Genomic DNA, 15,403 nt, shown 5'->3' on the forward strand with positions numbered 1-15,403 from the left:
GGCCCAATTTTCTAGGATTGTTGTAGGATTAAGGGAGTCCAATTCAATATTTTCTTTTCCAATATGTCAGCTGGGAAAAAATACTAATTTCATTTTTAGTTAACACGCATATTTTCTAAATCAGTTGAAATATACAGCAGGGTGTCCAACCCTGGTGATTTTACGACCTGTGAACAATCCTAGGTGGGAAATTCTGGGAATTGAAGCCCACAGGTCTTAAAGTTACCAAGCTTCACACCCCCGACATAGAGTTTTTGGTATTAGAAATTACTTCCGCTTCCTTTTTTTAAATTGATACATTATTCTTTCCTTATGGTTCGGCTCCCAATTCCCTCTTTTCTATAGTTAGATGAACACCAGAAAGCTATCTTAGAAGTAGACCTCCAACTTCAATCTCTGAAAGAAACTTCCTGACTTGAAGCGTTCCTTCAATGCAGCAAAGTAAGAGAGGATCCTAATAATGTTTCCTTTCCTTGGGGAGGTTGTGGGGAGAGAATTTGAAGGTTTCCACTAAATTAGTTGCCAAAGAAAGTATCTGTAGTTACTTAAAGCCTATCCAAATTTAGAAACTGTAGTTGATTAAACAACCCCCTTTTAAATGAGAAATAATATCTTTCTCTACCTATTTTCTACCTTTAATGATAAAGAAAATATGAAAATACATGAAAGTGAAAACAGAGTTTTCAATTCATAGCAGTACAACAGCTAAAACAAGTGATGGCTGAATGTATTCATAAAGCGAATATTAATGTGAATTTCCCCCCAAGCTTTTTTGTGCCTTCTTCTGAACATTTGTTCATATGTTGTGGCCAGGGGTGGGTTCCTGCCAGTTCTAACCTCTTCTATAGAAGAGGTTCCACAAATCTACAGTGCCGTTTAGATCCGATTCCAGCTCCCTCCCCCCGCCTGTCCGCACATCATCAAGATGAAGAGCGAGAAGAGGAATTCTGGGAGCTGAAGTCCACAAGTCTTAAAGCTGTCAAGTTTGAACACCCCTGGGGGTTTTTTCTAAAGGGTTAGGGGTGCAAGGGTCTTGTAACTTGACAGCTTTAAGACTTGCGTGCTTCAAATGCCAGAGTTTCTGAGCCAACATTTTGGTTGCTAAGCAAGAGCGTTGATAAGTGAGTTTCACCACATTTTACAAATTGGCCACGCCCACCCAGTCACATGGCTGGTAAGCCACTCCCACCCAGGCACATGGCCTGCAAGCCACTCCCACAAAGCAGGCCACATCTACAGAAGAGGTTCTAAAAAAAATTGAAACCTATCACTGGTTGTGGCGGTACCAATAACAAACCCAACACTCGGTCAAAAGACTGCATGTAGATGTGCATAGGGCTATTTATTTGCAGAAAAACAGAACACAAATAACTTGATTCTTTACTCTGAAAGAAATGAGGTGAGGGAAAGGTAGAAAACAGACTTGAAGCACCTTGGGGATAACCATGTTAATTACAGTGAAAATGTACATGAGCGTTTGTTTAAAAATTGCTAGACTAAACCAGCATCTACTTCTTGGAAGCCCTAAGTACTCTTACAAAATATTAACAGGGCATACTTAAAAGGTTAAAAGAGAAAAGACTAATGATTTACAAGAAGAAATGGGAACTGGTAATTAAGGAAAAGTAGTCTTTACATGTTTCTTCCATCAGATGTGAAGTGTATGATTCCCTTTACAAATTGTTAATGGGGAACAGAGAAAAGAGGATAATTTCCCAAGAACTGAACTTCACAATTCAATAGGCTTGACTGAAAAAACATATATAGTCCCTTCTGGGCACACTAGAGTAGAATTGAACAATTTGCCTTTATTATAGTATTTACTTAATATACTGCAACTTATTTAGAAAAATCCCAAAATGATACACTGTCATTACAGAAACTTAAATAAAATGGAATTTAAGGTAAGCCAGAAACCTTTAAAACAACACCCACCCACCCGGAAAAAAAATGTTAGGTATGAAAGGCAGGCGGAAGTTATGAAAATGTTTCTAAACAGTAACAGAGTTGGGACCTGAAATATTATACAGGAAAGGCCACTAGAAAAAACTCCATGAAAATATATTTTTTTAAAGGTAGATAAAATATCTCTAGCCGCTTCCTGCAATCCAGGGGTGAAATGCTACAGGTTCGAACCAGTTCGCCTGAACCAGTAGTAAAAAAATGCTACCGGTTGGCATGAACCAGTATTTCCGACGAACAGCTGGGTGACGATCAGTTGTGATGCATGATTTATATTACCTAGAATCATCGGATTTCCTGCTTTCTAGCTAATATAAATTGCGTGACACAGCAGATTTCTCCCCTCCCCCCTCATTGTTCTACTTACCTTTGCAGACTCGGAAAGCTTCAAAATATTCCTTTTTTAGCGCTGCATGGATGCACTTCAGGCGCACATGCACACACGTTAGCAGACTCACCGAACCAGTAGCAGATGGCGGAGGATTTCACCGCTGCTGCAAACCATGACACAGCACATTGTATCCTTCATCATAGATACCCAAAGACAATTGTTTGGGTCATCTGAGCGTGAGTTATTTAATATTGTATGTTTTTATACTTTACGTTGAATCTCTCTCCATGTCTCACCAGGATCCAACTTAAGAAACATAAATCCCTGCTTCTTGGAAAGTGGCACACAAATCTATAGACTCATAGCTGAAAGAAAGCCAGAAGTTATGACCAGAAGATAAGTAGATGTTCTCCAGATAAGAGGTCCCTGAGATGCTGCCCAAGATCTGGAATGAGGACAACCAACTTACAGTCAGTGAGAATCCCCAAAGATGATAATAATAATAATAATAATAATAATAATAATAATAATAATAATAATAATAATAATAATAATAATAATAATAATAATAATAATAGACATCGCAATACCAGGTGATAGCAGGGTCACCGAGAAGGAATATGAAAAAATCGTGAAATACCAGGACTTAAAAATTGAAATCCAACGATTATGGCACAAACCAGCAGTGGTAATTCCAGTGGTAATCGGCACACTGGGTGCTATTCCAAAAGCACTGGAATTACATTTAAAACAGTTAAAACTTGACAAAATCACCATCAGTCAAATGCAAAAAGCTGCACTGCTTGGATCTGCACGTATATTACGAAAATACGTTACGACGTCCTAGGCCCCTGGGTGGGGCCCGACTAGTAATCAATGCCAAATCCGGCGAATCAACTGGCCACTGTGATACAATCGTATAATAATAATAATAATAATAATAATAATAATAATAATAATAATAATAATAATAATAATAATAATAATAATAATAATAATAATAATAATAATAATAATAATAATTTTAATAATTTTAATTTGTTAGCCGCTCCCTTTCCACAAAGGACTCGGGGCGGCGTACAATAAAACATATAAAAACATAAAAACATATGTGCAAACACATAAACATCCAAATGCACACATATACAGAGACATACATGCACGGAGGAGGTAACAATTACATCACATTAAGAATATTAAAAAATCAACCATTAAAATACCCCTTAATAATAACACAATTTAAAATTTAAAAGGACTGTCAGGAGGAATAAGAAAAACTACGGTTGAGCCAGGCCAGATAATTGAAAAAGGTGGGTCTTAAGCTTTACGCGGAAGGAGCCGAGATCGGAAGTAATCCTGATGTCACGGGGGAGGTCATTCCACAGGGCTGGGCCCATCACAGAGAAGGCTCTGCTCCTGGGTGTCGCCCCCCGACACTGTTTAGTGGACGGCACCCGGAGAAGTCCCTCTCTGTGTGAGTGGATTAGTCGTAGGGATGTATGGGGCAGGATGCGATCCCGCATGTAACTAGGTCCTGTGCCATGAAGCGCTTTAAAGATCATAATCAAAACCTTGAAACGCACTCGATAGGCTACAGGAAGCCAGTGCAGCTCGCGCAGGAGAGGTGTTTCAGGGGAGTATCTGGTCCTCCCCATAATCACCCGCGCGGCCGCATTCTGGACCAACTGCAGTCTCCGAGTGCATCTCAAGGGAAGCCCCATGTAGAGAGCATTGCAGTAGTCCAGGCGAGACGTCACCAGCGCATGGGTGACTGTGCGTAAGGCATCCCGGTTCAATAGGGGGCGCAATTGGCGCATCAGGCGAACCTGATGGAACGCCCCCCTTGCCACGGCTGTTACATGGTCATCCATGGACAGCCGGGCATCCAGGAGGACGCCCAAATTGCGCGCCCGTTCCACGGGGGCCAGTTGCTCGCCCCCGATGGCCAGAGATGGAAGCAACTGGTTGAACCGGGGGGCCGGAAGCCACAGCCACTCCGTCTTGGAGGGGTTGAGTTTTAGTCGGTTGCCATCCATCCAGACCCGTATGGCCTCCAAACACCGGGACATCATTTCGACGACCTTGTTGGGGTGGTTCGGGGTGGAAATGTACAGCTGAGTATCATCAGCATACAGATGATATCCCACCCCAAAGCCACGGATGATCTCGCCCAGCGGTTTCATGTATGTGTTGAACAGGAGTGGCGAGAGCACCGACCCCTGTGGCACCCCACATGTGAGGGGGCTCAGGGTCGATCTCTGCTCCCCTGCCAACACACGTTGCGTCCGGCCAGAGAGGTAGGAGCCAAACCACCGTAAAACGGTGCCCCTGACTCCCAGCCCCTCTAGCCGGTGCAACAGGATACCATGGTCGATGGTATCGAACGCCGCCGAGAGATCTAATAGGACCAGGATAGAGGAACAACCCCTATCTCTGGCCCTCCAGAGATCATCAACCAAGGCCGTCTCCGTGCTGTGCCCGGGTCGGAAGCCGGACTGGCGCGGGTCTAGATAATCATTCTCCTCCAGGTGACGTGGAAACTGTTGTGCCACCACACTCTCTACAACCTTCGCTAAAAAGGGAAGGTTGGAGACTGGACGATAATTAACTAGCTCCGTTGGGTCCAGGGAAGGCTCCTTGAGCAGGGGCCTCACAACCGCCTCTTTCAAGGCGGCTGGCAGAGACCCCTCGCCCAACGAAGCGTTCACTAGGCCCAGGAGCCAGTCGCGTGTAACCTCCCAGGATGCCAGTACAAGCCAGGAGGGACACGGGTCCAATAAACATGTGGTAGGTCGCAGGCGTCCACGCAACCTGTCCAAATCCTCGATGGCAACCGAGTCAAACTCCTCCCAGAATGGTCCCTCAAGACTCGCCTCGGGCGCCTCCACTGGACCACTGAAAGGGGCCCATCCATCAGGATTTGAGCGACTTTGTCCTGTAGATATTTCCCAAACTCCTCTGCTCTGCCCTGTAAAGGGGCTTCCCGCGGCCTCTCAAACAAGAGGGAGCGTGTCACCCAAAACAGGGCAGCAGGGCGGTTATCTGCGGACGCAATAAGAGCGGCACAATGTTGAAGTTTGGCCGCTCTTAATGCCACAAGGTACGTCCTCAAGTAGGCTCGTGCCTGTGCTCGGTCAAATTCAGAACGGGAGGATCTCCAATGACTCTCTAGGCGTCTCTTGTGGCGTTTCATCACCCTTAGCTCCTCGGTAAACCAAGGGGCCAGGGTGGTTCGTCGCCGCAGGAGAGGCCGCAAAGGTCTAGGGCCCCGGCAGTCGCACTATTCCATGCGTCTACCAGGTCCTCCACCCGGGGGCGGGTCAGGTCTACAGGAGGTGGCCCAAGCTCCGTCTGGAACTTATCTGGTTCCATCAGGCGCTTGGGGCGGAACCATCTAATACCTTCCAGTTCCGCCTCCCCGCAGCGGGGGGTAGCACCAGGGAAGTCAAGTCGGAGAAGTGAGTGATCTGACCATGACAGGGGAATAATAGTTGAATCCCCTATTCCCAGATCACTCGTCCACTGGCCAGAGACAAAGACAAGGTCCAGCGTGTGGCCCCCTTCGTGGGTAGGGCCCTGAATTAATTGGGTCAGGTCCATGGCTGTCATGGAAGCCATGAACTCCCGAACCCCCTCAGACGCTTCTCCCATCGACGGCAGGTTGAAATCCCCCATCACTAAAAGTTTGGGGGTCTCAACCGCCACCGATGCGATCAGCTCGAGGAGTTCAGGCAGGGCCGCTGATGTATAGCGAGGAGCCAGGTATACTATCAGCAGGCCCAACTGCCTCCATGGGCCCCATCTCACGACAAGGGACTCACACCCGGATGTCTGCGGCACAGTGAACTCTCTCAGCTCTAGGTCTTCCCAGATAATCACTGCTACCCCACCGCCCCTACCGTGGGCCCGAGGCTGGTGAAATGCTCAATAGCCTGGCGGGCACATTTCCACGAGGGGTAAGCCTCCCTCGTGGCCCAACCAGGTCTCAGTTATTCCTGCGAGGTCCGGCTCCCCCTCCAAAATTAGATCGTAGATGAGGGGGGCCTTATTGACAACGGACCTCGCATTGCATAACAACAGTCTCAGGCCTTGGGTCTGTAGATCCTGACCTCCTAGTATGCAGGGGTTGGTGCAAACGACCGGGTATGACCAAAAACCCCGGTCTCCCAACCGACTACGCGTTCTTGATCTGTCCTCGCACCTGCCCCTCCCCACGACCATTGGTATCAAAGAGCCCTGTAGTGGAATGCTGTCTTCCCTCTCCTCCCCCACTCCGCTCCCTCCTCTTTTGACCACACCTAGACGCCTGGCTCTACCATCACTCCTGACCTGGTCCCCCCCCCCCATCCCTGGAACCCCTTACAATTTTTTAAAAAACAATTAATTAAAAAGCCCCTCAGGGTACGCTTCCTCCACCTCTCTGGGTTAATAAACCCGTCCTCAAGGTGGGCCCTTGAAAGGGCAGGAGGCCATAACTGCGAGAGGGGGGACTCTCGTAGCAGTAGCAGGTCTAGCCTCGTATATAACATATTAAACAGGGCCAGAGTTCGTCAAGTGGGAGCTGTCGATGTTAATATGCGTTAGCAGCCTCAATTCCCACTAAGGGGATAGTCCTGGCAAGGGGATAGGCAGATGGAAATAGTCCACATCTTAGATGGAAATGATGGGCTGATGGAAATAAGATAGCCAGCTGGTGAATAAAAGGCTGCAGCTAAGGGGTAGTTCACAATGGGCGGTAGGGGCGGGTAGCCCATAATAAGTAAGTAGTAAATGAGTGGGGGGGGGTTGTAGTGAGCGCAGCAGAGTACAGAATCAAACCTTCTCCATGCAAACCTTCTGCATGGGCCTCTGGTGTTCCAACGCCTCCATTCCATGGCCTGCCTTTATTATAAATAGTCCTCCGTCCATTTGGCCACCCACAGTCATTGTTAATGGGCACATGGGGGCTGCACCGGCCTCCCTGTGGCCTCCCTGCAGCCTTCCTGCCGATCTTTCCACTTCCTCCGGCGCCTCAGGCCTCACTCTCCTTCCCTTCTTCCCTCCGGCGCCTTGGGCCTCCCTCGGGCCTCGCTCTCCTTCCCGCGGCCCTCTCGCCGGTCTAGGCTCACAATCACCGGCCAGTTTGGAGCTCAGCGTCCCCTGGATCGCTATTCAGGCCGCTTGGCTCTCTTGGGTCGCCACCATCCCTCTATAATACTTTCAATCAATCAATCAGACCACCACCGCCGTCCTCCAGCCTCCTCCACCCCCTCCGCTCAGGCCTCTACCGTGTCGCCGCTACGCCGCTACGCCGCTCCGGCTCAAAAACGCCAGCCACCATGCCGCGCCAACCGGTGCACTATCCTCCTCCTGCCTGGCTGCCCGACTGACCTGGCGGGCCAGCCTGGACCCGGGCAGGGGCCAGTATGTTCGGCGCCAAAAATCCCGACCCTCAAGCTGGAAATGAGGGTCGGCAGCATCCCTGCCCGTCAAAGAGCCCTCCGCATTAAGCGGAGCTCAGGGGCAGCCCTCCATTCTCTCCGGAAGCTCCTCCTCAGATTGGCAGAGGGGCTTTTGACTCAACATCAATGGCTAATTGATGGAGATTCACCCCATCATGGAGCCTTAAATGACAATTGCAGAACTTAATCCCTTTTCAGTTTTAAAAAATGCATTTTTTTCTGCTGAAATTTGCTGTGGCAGTCTTTGAGTGAATTGTAGAAATGTAAGTCTTGATGGCAATAAAAAGAGATTACAAGGCCCCACATGCAGCCTGTGGGGTTCTTGGTTGTTTCTGCTTGGTGTAACTGCATGCAGGATGATAGAGAAGTACTGTTTTCCAGACCTTATTCACAAACTTTGGCATATGTACCCAGTAATACATACATACATACCAGAGGTGGGTTGCTGCTGGTTCAGCCCGGATCGGCTGAACCGGTTGTAGCGGTGGCGGGAGGCTCTGCCCACCTGCCCGGATGCTTCTTTGCATGTGCAGAATCATCGCACAGGTCCGAACCAGTAGTATAGAAATGGGCAACCCGCCTCTGATACATACATACATACAACATACATACATATGGGAAAAAGCTCAAGGGAGCTAACATTACATTAAAATTTAAAGTCAAAAGGGCTCACAATAGTAGTAAAAAGACACAGATTGCAGAAGATCCAGGACAGTTAAAGTTGAGGTGCTAACTTTTCCAAGCTTGGTCTCTTATGGTCTCAGCTAGGTTTCTTTCTTCCTTCTCTCTTCCTGCAGCAATGCTGTTCCAAGGGGATCTTGAAGTGCAGCATTTTTAAAATTAGCATACCAGAATTTTAAAATATTTTAAATAAATATTTGAATATTATGTATCTTAAACCCGAAAAAGAAGTATTGCTCACCCACGTTGAAAATACAGAAAGTACTGATACTTTCAGCTCAACCATCTGATGGTGTCATTGTTTCTCTATCCTGTTTTATGCCCTCTGCTGGCCAACACTTTAAAAAATAATAATGCAACTTACAGTCACAAAACATTGCCTGCCTTCCCCCCCCCCCTTACTTCCTGGACCTTATTAGCTTTTTTAAAGAATTTTATTTACTGTTCATTAAGAGGATTGCAGCTATTTAATATGTAGCTCATTAATCTGGAGGTCAATAGTAATCTATTTTAAATGTGGACACAAAAATCAAATATTTGACTTAACACTGGAGCCTTTACAACAACTTAATTGTCAGGAGGTCTATATTTTATGCATTATTAGAATGGGAAGCTGGGGAGACATCCAAAATGTAATATTTATCCTTCATTTGCCCTGGGTATGTTTCTGGTAGTTGGAACAGAAAGTAAAATAGCCGATATGAAACCTCGTCTGATTTTGTTCTTTAAATTCCATTGCACAACATACCAATAACAGCCAAGAATTCACCTGAAGCACAAAAGTAGGTCCTGGGGAAATCAGCAAGAATTTATTTATTTTTTCCTTACTCTTGTATCTGTCCATTCGACATAATATCAGAAGCAGCTACATAACAAATATCTTTGAAGAAAATATTCTTCAAATATTTATAAAATATTATAAAACTCTTTCATAAAACTCTTACAAAATTCTACTGTAAATGATATAACAGATGGGTCAACACAACACACTCACCTAAAGAAAAATCTGGTTAATGACATCTCATTTTACATTTTTATATCATTATGTTAACAAGATTAATCAGTCAACATAATGTCTGCCATGTCTACTCCCATTGTTTCCTAAGGGCATCTATTTTGACTTAAGAGTTGCATATCCATGTGTAGATTTATCTTGCTCTTTAATACCTGTCTTGTTGTCTATATCTAAAGCAGAAAGGCACAAGAGGTCCTCCCTTATCTGCCCAAATATTTGAACCCGGGCTGTATATATCTTAGGCAGGAGTTTTAGCCACTAAGCCTAAGATATATACAGCCCGGGTTCAAATCCCAGTAAGGGTATGGCTAGCTGATGAGAGCTAATTAGCTCGAAATAGATCTATACTAGTCTCCCTTTATTTATTTATGAGTACAAATATAACACAAATATAAAAAGGCAACATTAAAAATAAAAATATGATTTTCTGCCTGCATGGTCTTCTGTGATAAGCCGAAGGACAGAAAGAGGGAGTAGTGACCTTCCTCCCATATTTAGTCATACCAGGGGTTGTAACACACACACACACACACACACACACACACACACACACACACACACACACACACACACACACACACACACACACACACACACACACACACATATATATATATATATATATATATATATATATATATATATATATATAAATTTTCACCTTCTCAAAAACTTTCTCAAAATTTACCACCAAACTATCTATTTTCTAGCAAAAGGATCTTCCTATAGCAGTGTTTCCCATCTTTGGCAAAATTTACTGGACTCAGTTTGGCTTTCATGAATTCATTATTTTTTCCCTAAATTTATTTCTTGGAAAACAAGAACAGTTCTTGAACTTAAATATCACTTGCATCTGCTTTATGTTGAATCAGTCTGGTATCTTCCAATTTCCTGGCTGACATCAAACTTGACTTCCAAGTTTGCCTGGATACGGTATTTCTCATTATCTGCTACCTAAGCTTTTGATTTCACTGCTAAAGAATGAACTTTATATAAGCATATATTCTACCACTGAAGCATGGCTGTCTTGTGATAAATATAGTTCGCTCTTGAAGCAAATAAGAATTGTTCCTCTAATGTGTTGGTGTTTTTTTATTGATGACTTATCTTAATGCCCTTGTCTAAAAGTCCTTTCTTCTAAAAGCCATCTTTGGTAGAAATGAGTGGGATGCTTCATTGTGTCAAGAGGAAAGCTTTCAGCATAGGCTGAGCAATATTTTGATGAGTTTTATACTTTTATATTTTCCAGAGTTGAGCCCTGGTGTTTAAAAGTTTCAGGGACTGAGTTGCTGCTCAAATTAAGCTCATGCAGATGACACTGTTGTGCATCACTAACTTTCTTGTGTGACAATTAATCAGCCAAGCCTTTCAAGGAGGACAGGCACACCACTGAAGAGTCATTTTGAAATGCTGTCAAAATATGAAGGTCTAATGCTGAACAACATCCAACTACATCATTTGCCTACATAATTGTATTGACGGATACTTTTTATTGGCTAATCTTAAAAAAATCTTGATTGAGCCTAGTATTAACCCTTAGGTGGTATCAAACTTCTATGGTCCTTTAACACAACGGGTGTTTAAATGTTTAATGCTTTGGTCATATTAAGATGGTTCTTTCAATTAAAAATATTCTCAGAAACCATAATGTACATTTGATATCAACTTTTCTAGCAAGCAAGTTTAAATCCATTATATTCCATAACTAAATAGTGAGTATCAGCAGCTTGAATGTGAATGCAAATGTTAGAACTCTTCTCCTCCTACAAGGCAAGGATCATTCACATCCATGTTTTCCACCCTCTTCTTTAGTATTCAGGGGGGGGGGAAACAACCAGAAAAGCCAATTTTGACACAATCAATTACTGAGACGTGCATTTCTATAGACACTTGAGTCTCTTAAGAGAAGGTAGTCAAGGCTGAGTAGGCAAGGTAGGTAAATCAGTTACAATTAAGGAAGTTAAAGCAGAGACCCTCGGCTGAAGAAGACAGCAACTAATGGAATCTTGGAGAGCTGTGTGTATTTATTGGGTTGACATGTATACTATAGCTAAACTATAAACTAAACAACAGACTTCACTCAACCATCTCAGAAGCAACAATGAGCTTCCTCTCAAAATAAACAAACATAAAAAATCATTAACAGGTTGATTTTTTTTTTTGCAAGATTTAAGGTTTTTGTGTGTTTGCATGGCAATATTGAAATTCTCATGCAATTAATATAACAAGAGCAGTCACACTTATATACTTCATGGTGCTTTACAGCCCTTGCTAAGCAGTTTACTGAGTCAGCATATTGCCCCTAACAATCTGGATTCTCATTTTAATAACCTCGGAAGGATGGAGGCTGAGTCAATCTTCAGTCGGTCAGGATTGAACTCCTGACAGTGGGCATAATTAACCTGCAATTCTACATCCCAACCATTGTGCCACCACAGTTATTTTATCATGAGGTTTATATTGGAATGTCTTAAACATCTTTGTCTCATGCCACTCCAAAAAATCATGGGATTTGGGAAAATTTTGCATAAGAGATTTAATAATTTATTTGGTGGGTGGGAATGTGTTTTGGGCGCACTGGACTAAATTACCCAATAAAGCCTAGGAGATAGAAAGATTTAAAAAAACAAATAGTGTCTTTGAGACTTGGACAAAATGCAATATTAATAAATTATTTAAAAATTAAAATAAAAACTTTATACTCTAATGCTATAATTAATAAATGGATAGTTTTTATATTTCTTTATAGCATTTTAATATATATTGAAATACACTTTAATCAAATATTATACCCTATATGTTTAGCATGATCAAGTGGATTATCAAGTGATGAAGAAATTGAATATAGTATTCCAGGAGCAATACAGTTAATTTCAAGTGATTTTTTTATATCAATCTGAATTTAATATTCTGAAATAAATCAGGGATAAAAATAATTGCCATATAGTTGCAATTACTTTTCTATATATAGCTTTGGTCTACAGAATTGCATCCTAAGATACATTAAAGTGGATGAAAGTTCTCATAAGCTTCTCTCACCATCTTTTTGAAAGTATTTTAACTTCATTTATTGTACAAATAAAGCTGTATAAAGCCCTTGTCCTGTTAAACGTTATTGTTTGAAATCCTCAATAGAGCAGTTGAGTTGTATAAGTAATGATGAGTTTTCATGACTAAACTTGTCTGAGTTCAGAAACAGTAATCTAGATTCTAACATCTAGAACAGTGGTTCTCAACCTTCCCAATGCTGTGACCCTTTAATACAGTTCCTCATGTTGTGGTGACCCCAACCATAAAATTGGTGTCTTGGTTCCTAAGACCATCGAAAATATGTTTTCCAATGGTCTTAGGCGACCCATGTGAAAGGGCCGTTCGACCCCCAAAGGGGTCCCGACCCACAGGTTGAGGACCACTGATCTAGAAGAAGACGCTATCAAGAAAAGATACTTAAACTCTATTAAAAGCCATTAAACACGGAGGTGAAAGGAAAACTCATTTGGCAATGTGTTTTTGTCTATTTCAGATGTTATTGGTATCTTCATTTTTTAGACACCAGATTTTCTAAGCTTAAATATTTAGTGTCTCAGTGTTAGTTTTTCTAGGTCCCATCCCATCAAAAGGTTATCTATGTCCCATGTTCATAATGATTACCGTGCTTAGTTCTACAACGCTACATAGAGAACATTCCTACTATAAGTATGCAAAGCATTAACCAAGTGAGAATCTTACATCTTTGGAGGGTAAAATAATAAAATCTGACAGATGCAACAAATTCTATGAGTGGTCAGCTACCAAATGTACTTCTAATGCAAGAAAGCATTGCAGATGTTGCTGAACAAATTTCCAGGCCCTTGGCACACTTAGTCTGGCTTAGTAGCCAATTGGATATATTTGGAAAGTTCAAAAGCATTCCCCAATATATTTAAAGTGTATTGCCTATAATCTAGCACATGTTAAACAACAATCAATATTATTGGTCACCAACAATCTGATCCTTCATGAAACTGTCATTCCCCTTTTAATCTATCCCAATTGGCTGCCATTACCACTGCTCCTGACAGCCAATTTTAAATGTTAACTCTTTAATTCATTTATTGATTTATTACTTATTTCATCACTTGGGCTTAGATGTCACTTAAATACAAGAGTGACTAAGTAGCTTGCAATTTCTACTATTTAAAAAATAGAAAGAAGAAAGTACTATGAGTTGTTGGGAAAAAAGTATTTCTCTCTATTGATCCCGAGTCTCTTGGTATTTAATTTCAATAGATGACCTCAAGTCCTATCACTGGAAAGAGGAAGCAAAAATCTTCTGTCTTTCTACATTATGAATGCCATGGATGCATTTATGTATTTTTTATATTATTGGACCACCCCTCCTTTATTCCAAGCAAAAGCACCCCAAAACTCCATACCTTGTGGGCCCATTCAGATTTGGTAGAAAATGCCTGCACTAACATGAGAATGCTCCCACACACAAAATGTTATTACTACCAAAATACCTGAAAAAGGCTAATGTTTGTTTTAGAGCAAACGTTTGGAACTTATGCTCCAGAGTCTGCTTGAATCTGATTCCAATAATCATTAGCACACAATACAGTCAGATAGGATGACTGTGGTGATCACCATCAAAGTCAAGATTCCATACCAGTCCTTGTCTTACATCAATATCAGCTTTTGTCCAGGAAGTTCCAAAAACATTATTTGTTGAACAAGCCATAAACGTTGATTTAGACACATTACTAAACCCCAATATTCACAGGTCAAATTTAGCAAAAAAAGAAATCCATAAAATAATCAATGCTTCTGGAAATGCTGTAATTAATGGTTGTTTGAGTAAAAGGGGATCCATTCAAGCCAATTTACATCATGTGGCCTGAATTTTCATCATACATTAAGTTTCTATCAATATATATAAATATATCCATAATCACATAATTGATCTAATTACATCATTTGGATTACCCAATAACTCCAGTTGATAGCAATGTTGTAAAATGACATGCCTAAATTAAATCAGTATGACCTAGCTCTGGATTGGTTCCAAATTTTTGCCAGTTTAAAACTCATCCCCAACCCAAATATCCAATAGTTTTGTGTTTCTGATGACCTCATACCACCTAAAGCTTTCACTCCCATCTTAAGAAACAGCCCTTTACTTTGCTTCCCCAATCATTCCCTCCACATTTCATGGGTAGATAAATTTTAGCAGGCTTAGGGATCAGTTGGCCATGACAGCAGGCAGAACTACTGACAAGGCAGTGGCCTTAAATCAGGGGGCAGGCTGCAGAGGGAAGTCTCCCTAAAGGTTAATTGTCAAGCAGAGTAGACATATTACCAAGAGCTGTTGGCTGAATCTTTTCTAAGCAAGAAACAATCTGCAGGCAGAGCAAGATAAGCCATGCAACTTATGCATACCTGCAACAGAGAAAGAGCTACATTGCATTTAAAGAGAAACACTAGAAATATTTTTAAGGATGCATAATGAAGCCTGCTGGTTTTTCTTAAATTTGTTTGATTTGCACCTGACCTTTTGTACAGAAGCTCAAGGCAGCCCAAAAATGCTCCCATTTTTTCCCACAGCAATGGAGAGTAGCTATGCTGTGTCATTCTTGCAAGGAGTCCAAAAGTGGTCCAAAGGCGCGCTTCCCAAAATACTAGCTCTACTTCATTGTAAAGTTACATTAACAGAATCTTGCAAATCTGAAAATACTTTTCTCTCCGTTGTTATTGCAATTCAAGTAAGTAGGGTGGATCCCCTTGAGATGCTTTCCATTCCTTCAGTGGGCTAAGCTGTCTCTTATCTGACCATTCTCCTGGCCAAGACTCTTTCCTGTCGTCCAAGGTTATTTTCAGAGTGGAGCTTTTGTACATGAAAGGGCACTAGAATTTGGGTTGACCTGCTCCCAGTCTAATATCTCGAACAACCCTGACTCTCCGAAATTTTGAATATATATGATTGGTTAGATTTGT

The sequence above is a fragment of the Natrix helvetica genome (assembly GCF_964273705.1).
Source record: "Natrix helvetica genome assembly, chromosome: Z".
Classification (NCBI taxonomy): domain Eukaryota; kingdom Metazoa; phylum Chordata; class Lepidosauria; order Squamata; family Natricidae; genus Natrix; species Natrix helvetica.